The following is a 7,338-nucleotide window of genomic DNA, read 5'->3' on the forward strand; positions in this document are numbered from 1 at the left end:
ACCACACACCTCTGTGTCCATATGTGAGAGAACGTCTAACACATCTATGAATATATTTGTGGATTTTAATTTTTTCCTCTTTTTTGGCCCGTCCCCCTCTCCTTCTTCATCTATTATCTTCCCATTCCCCCATCCCCCTTCCTCTGCTACACATACAGAATCGGTAATTGGCCCAAGTTATTAATTGGCTTCGAAATTTATTGTTGCAAGAATTTCAGAATGGCTCGAAACCTTGTTTCTGAGATTTAAAGACAGACACAGAGAGTAAGTGAGAGAGAGAGAGATAAAGAAAGAGAAAGAGAGAAAGAAAGAAAGGAGACTGAGACAAAGAAAGAAAAAAGAAGAAAACTAAAATGAAAATTGATTCATGCTTATCATTGTATTGTTTTTTTAAATTTTATTTTATTTTTAATTTTTGTCATTATTATTTTAAATTATTTTATATTTGATATTTGTCTGCCCTTTTTTGTTTTAATTTTCAACCGATTTTTCTCTTTGTTCTTTTGTTTTTTTTGTTCCTCTTTTTCTTTTCAATTTGTTTGTTTTATTTTGTTTTGTTCTAGTTTGTTCCATTGTTTGATTGTTTTATTTTAAAAATATTATTATTATTATTATTAAACTTTGAAGATAGAAATTATACAATGAATTGTTCTCAAAGTTCATCAATCCCCACTCCTACTTATTATTTTTAATCATTATTATTATCAATTATTAAAACAAATAAATAAATTAATTTAATTAAAATATTAAAAAATATATAAGTTCATATTTATTTCATTAGCTGGCTAATATAATTGTTGACCCTAACTTATGTTGATCTGAACTTATTTATTCACATCTAAAACACAAACTATAAAAATACAACCCACCCCCAGCTACAATAGCAATATATATATATATATATATATATATATATATATATATAAATATATATATATATATATATATATATATATATATATATATATATATATATATATATATATATATATATATATATATATATATATATATATATATATATATATATATATATATATATATATATATATATATATATATATATATATATATATATATATATATATAAAACCGTATTTAGTATAGAATAAAACAAGAGTTAGTTTAAGTTATTTGATTATGAAATCATAAATTCCATGAGTTATACATGTGTTTCAGTAATGAGTACTACTATGTTATGGTGAAATTGTTATGATTCGTATACTTATTCGTTTATTGAAAGAGATAGGCAAGAAAGACGTTTTTTTTTTTTAGTGATAATCAATGCTCCAACATCATTTATTTGTTGGTTTTAACTATTCCTAAGATTATATTATAATTGTGCTACTGTTCTGCTTTTGTTGTCTAACACAGAACTTTCTGGCTGAGAGAGATTTAGAAGCAAGTGTAACAAGTTGAGCTATTGTTAAGAAGCAATCATATTATTGCTTTGTTACGATCAATTCTGCTCGTATAATTCCTGTAACATAGTACTTTCTGGCTTAGGCATTCGAAAAATGCTGCAGTGTCCATCATTCATTGTCTGAAGATTGTTTCATATATATAATTAATTTGTCTGCAGACAGTTCTAGAATTGCTAACGAAAAACAGAATTTTCTGAATAAAATGTTAAAAATGAGCTCAATATCTAACAGACCCCGTTACATGAAGACAGTTTTGCAATTTTCAGGGTTTTTTAAAAACATTTTTTAAGTAGTTTATGACCTTGATTTATTCAAACAGACTGTATTAGGATACTGCATATACAGAGATACCTATTATGATACAGGTCCAGCACCTACTATAGTATGGAGTCGGCTGATACTATAGTACATAGTTGGATGACATGTCTTATATTCTAGGAATGCATTTGTATACCCAGTACCTCCATTTGGAAGCTTTAATTTTGTTGTTATGTAACTTTAGCCACCTCTGCTCCAAGACAGCTAGGGTATCGAGGTGGCTAGCAGATTAGACCCTTTGTGAAAGTGATCCTTTAGGTTCTGTTCTGGGAGTTTGAAGTGTTTAATTCTTTGTTGTTGGATTTACACTGCCAGATCTTTCTGCAGAAGGCAGGCCTATTGTGCAAGGGTTGCTGTTACGAAGTGGTTAAAAGCACTAAAACATCTCACAATTAAAGATTACACTCTACAATGTATGGACTGAATTACTTTGTCTGAGTGAATTTCCAATGAAGAAAATTTTAGGGTTAAAAATGTGAAATTAAAAGAAAATACACGGCCACTATAAGAACGGATACAATCTTCAATTCCGTTTTGATTCTCAGTAAGGCCAGTGTAAGTGAAGTGTATTCAAAAATACACACCTGTATAAACACGAAAACTATGGTGTTGTATTAACTAAAAGGATGCATAGTGTTGATTAGTTAAACGTTATGTAACAGCATTTGACATATTCCAGTTTGTGTATATAAATGTGTTTAGACTCGTAGTGGAGAAGGAAAAAAGAAGGAAGGGTTAAGGCCCTTGATCAGTAACTGGTTGTTCATCCAGTGAAGAGAATATGAAGAGATGTACTCTGTGGCTCAGTTTTGCTTGAGCTTCGTTTGATTGGCATTGAAGCTGTGGTGACCACATCTTGATGGAGGATATTATCCTGTTCTAAGATTTAGGGACATAACTAAAATATGAAGGTGTCACTAAAAGATGCTGTTAACATGGAGTGTTAGTTGAGGGAAATCCTGACAGTATTGTGGTACAAGTTCATAGAATCACAATTACGGACGACTTGAGGCAGTAGCAAGAACTGAGTTTCTTGCTAAATTTTCAATGTATATAAAATGTGTGCTTGAGACTTGGATTGTGACCAAAATCTTAGTTCGATTAAATATATAAATAGATATTCAATTTTAAAGATTTTATGAAATCTAATTTACATGTATGGCAATTTAAATAAAAATCTATTTATGTATAATTTGTTTTGCTTATATTAGAATCTTTCATTTCCTCGCCCTCTTGGGTCAATAAAATAAAGTACTAATGAAGTACTACACTTGATATAATTGACTGCTCCCCTTCCCTCAGATTTCTGGCCTTGTATTCAACAATTCTCATTTTAGGTAAGAAAGTCACTTTTTATTTTGATAGTAAAAGAAATGTTGTTTTCTCATTCAGTAGCTTTCCTATTTGCTCTGCGACTTGAAATTAATGTTGCCAATATCACACATAGAAGTTATTTATGGAATCTATTTTTTGGGGGTCAAAACTTGTTTCTTTTTTATTTGAGCGTGAAGGCTGGAGTTATAAGTGAAGGGAAAGCTATGTTTTATGGCATCTCTCATGTCTTTCCCTTACAGTGAGGTATAAGAATATCTTTTCAAATATTCTCATTCGTAGTAATCTGATGTTGACCATGCATAGGACCAAAACGTGAAGTGTATGCAAGTGAAACACAAAGTCACTCACACATAGATATATGTGTACATCTGTGATTTCATTTGCCTCCTATGAAAGTTGTTCACTGTGAGTGGTGTTGTTATTGTTGTTGTCAGGTCTCAAATGATCTGCTCACGTCATGCTTCCAAAGACGTGGGAAATGAGAGATCCGTTACTTGTGAAAAGGAAAACAAAAGGAAGGGTTAGTGACAGGAAGGACATCCAGCTGTAAAACAATGCCTCGGTATGTCTCATCCGTATTAGTATGGGAAAATAAAGTGTCATAAAAACGAAAAAAACAAACAAATTTACACTCACATACATAATATACACATGCGTATGTATAAATTCCTTTCTGTATATTGTTGATGCTTATTGCTAAACCTCGCAAGTCGGAGATGGAAAAAGTGATATCAGCTTCATTGAGACATGGAATTCAGAGTTAGTGATATGTCACCACCACTCTCGCCATCGCCATCAAAAATAGTAATAATATCAATAATATTAATAATGTATAACAACCAGCTATAGTGAGGCAGATGTATGGCTTATGATACAGTATGTTATATTTGTTGATGTTATCAATCGCTATTGAGCAGAATCTCTCAGCTGCCTATCACACCTGCCAACCCCATAATGTCATAAAATAAAAATTTTAATCTGTGTCCTTTCAAGAAGGGCAATGCCCTTCTCTACAGAAGAAAATCTTACTTTCGTTTTCGTTTTTTTTTTTTTTATATAATTAAAATTTTTTTATTATTTTTCATTTTCACGTGTGCTAAACTTGCGCCTATCAGATGTTCCTGTCCAAACCGTTAATGCATTAATTAATAATAATAAAAAAACCCACAGAAAATATATTAAAAAGCTAAAAGAAAACCCACAAAAATATAAGTATGCTGCTGGTGTGCTCTTTGTTTTTTTTTTAAGTATATTGTTTCAGGCAGAGCCCTTCACTGGGGGATGAATGCTGACCCTTATCACATTGGGATTACATTTTACTTTGATTAATAACAGTTCAGAAAGCAAATGTTCGTGTGCGTGTGTGTGTGTGTGTGTGTGTGTGTGTGTGTGCGTGTGTGTGTGTGTGTGCGCGCGCATTGCAAGGAGATAAAAACAATTGTAATGTTTCAGGGGCAGGACCCCTTGTTGCAGAAGTAAATATTTTCTCTAGGCACACCATCAGTTCCATTATAAACTAGTACTGCCCATGTCAATGCCAGTTGGAGATGGGGAAGTCGCTTGATCAGCTCTAGATAGTAGCCAAAGCTCCCTCAAAAATAGCGCCCTTAATGTCTTCAGAGATGACATGATACGAATTATTTAAATGACAGATATACAAAAAATAGGAAAAAAAAAAAAAAAAAATGATGACCAGCTCAGCAGTGGAATGCTTTCATGATAAGGTCTGTGCAATAATCAGGCAAACATGGAAGCTAAACTATTACTGCCGCCACCACATGTAGCCGCGTCAATCTTCAGTGCTTTTTCTGCTTTGTTTCATGAGCATTGCCAGTCGTTTATTCTACGTCCACAAATACAGAGTTGATGAGCAAATGAGCAATTGTTTTGAGAGATGCTGAGGTAATATAGTGTGCAAGTTAGGAGAAGAGGTGAACAGATGCATATATATAATATATATATATATATATATATATATATATATATATATGGGTAAAAATATACGTGTGTGTGTGTGTGTGTGTGACCGTGAATGCTCCAGTCTCTCCTTGTTTTCCTTACTGTCACTTTTTCCCTTGGACAAAGTTATTCCTTTAGCACTCGGTTTCACTGTTCTTGATTAAAACCTGGGTTGTCTTTTCATATACATACACATACATCCATACATGTATAATATATATATATATATATATATATATATATATATATATATATATATATATATATATATATATATATATATATATATATATATATATATATGTACATGTATGTATATGTATGTATATATACACGCATACACTATACTTGATTATTTTCTGACATTGCTAACATTGCGACCTTGATCTGGTTGTATCATTAGATTATCTTCACTAACTTTATCATACGAATATTTTAAAGATATATATATATATATATATATATATATATATATGCTTGAATATCAAATAATATAACTAAACCAGGTATTATTTGTTGGCCTGCCTTAATTAATAATCTGGTATGGTATCAATATTGAATACAGACAACTTTTAAAATATATATTAACACACAACAATACCATCGACTGGCCTGGTATTTCATATGAAACTTACTGCTGTGAAACTTTCGACACATGACACCTGCACAATTCCTTACCAATTCAAAGGATGTGACATGATTATTTGAAGTCTTCTAATCTGACAAATGAATATCAATGCAAAACAACCAAACTAGGAAGATGTTGTTTCCAATTATCTCAAAAACGTACCTTGGAGTTCCATGTATTTCCGACGACAAACGCATTCATTTGAAGTCTGTGTGTTTCTAAGGCAAAACTTATCTTTACTTCTGAACCTTGTTTCATCTTAAAAGAAATTACCCCATTTTTTTAATACGTTTTAATACTGCAAGGAATCGATGTATTGCCTTCGGAAGGAAAAAAGAATGACAAATATATATATATATATGTATACATATATCATTCTCTCTCTTTCTCGCTCTCCCTATATACATATAATCTTAAGGAATATAATCTTCTCTCAGCAAGAAAATAATGAAATATTGTCATATTTTTGATGGCTCCTTCTTCATATTTTCAATTTTACTTTTAATCATCTGGACAGAGTTTCTGCGAGATTACAGGGGGAAAAAATGAAAGAAAAAGGAAAGTTATGAAATGGTAAAATGAAAGAAAGAAAGAAGAAGAAAAAAATAGAAGACAATTTGTTCTGAACTTGGTAAACAGTCGATATATATATATATATCTGAGTGACTCTTATTACAGAAATGTGGATTCTTTGTGATTGTATCCGAAGTGAATAATTAATAAAGACTTTATATATTTTTAATCTTTTAAAACCAGAACAAGAATAAGTACAACAAAACTAAGACAGTAATATCATCAACAAAATATGTTTGATATTCTTAACATTTCTTCACATTTGTTGCTATGATCAATTAAGAAAAAAAAATGCAAAACAAAAAAAAAATAAAATAAAAAAACAATTATGATAATGATAATAATAATAATAATTCGAGGCAGGACGACTAAGCAACTCATTCAAATCTTTAGTCATTTCTGAAGAAGAACAAAAAATTTTTTGGAACTTGGAAAGATGTGTTTGGAACAGTTGTGGTGAGGGAGGAGATATCCTGGGTAGGATTTCAGAAATGACTACAGAATTTCATTGTTAATAATTGCTAAACAAAAAGAGAAAAAAAAAATCAACAAAATAAGAAACTCTCTCTCTCTCTCTCTCTCTCTCTCTCTCTCTCTCTCTCTCTCTCTCTCTCTCTCTCTCTCTCTCTCTCTCTCTTCTGTTTCTATCCATGTGTCATTGTTCCAGTTTTTCTCTTGTGTTCTTTGCTTTTAACATGATGATGATTCTCTTTTATGTCTTCTTATTTCCGTTTATCTTTTGATTTGGTTTAAGATGGCCACTACAAACTCATAAATGTCTTTTTTTTCTCCTTTAATATTCCGGCAGAAGAAAAAAAAACCTCAACAACAGCATCAAAACATTAACTGATTTATTTATTTATTTATTGTTTTTAATATTTTTTAAACAAAATCTTGCAAGGCCTAAAGTTATAGATTAAGAGAATATCGAAGCAGTTTACCAAATCTTAGAAAACCAAGAAATACGAAACAAATGACAGGACATTTTGAATAATAAGAATGAGAAAAAAAATGGTAATCTAAAAATAAATAAACATTAAATAAACCAACAAATAATAATAATAGTTATAATAAATTATTTTAATACCTTGTTGTAGTTTG

The 7,338-nt window shown here is 30.7% G+C and overlaps 1 protein-coding gene across 1 annotated transcript in view; it reads left to right on the forward strand.

Annotated features, from left to right (window-relative positions):
* The window catches only part of LOC106868623 (uncharacterized), a 5,842-nt gene extending 5,200 nt beyond the window's left edge, over nt 1–642 (forward strand). Inside the window, exon 1 of the mRNA XM_014913968.3 lies at nt 1–642. This exon is cut by the window's left edge and continues 5,200 nt beyond it. The gene's annotated coding sequence lies outside the window, so the exon portion shown is untranslated.
* The last annotated feature ends 6,696 nt before the right edge of the window (nt 643–7,338 follow it).

The sequence above is a fragment of the Octopus bimaculoides genome, chromosome 14, assembly GCF_046866305.1.
Source record: "Octopus bimaculoides isolate indiv1 chromosome 14, ASM4686630v1, whole genome shotgun sequence".
NCBI lineage: Eukaryota > Metazoa > Mollusca > Cephalopoda > Octopoda > Octopodidae > Octopus > Octopus bimaculoides.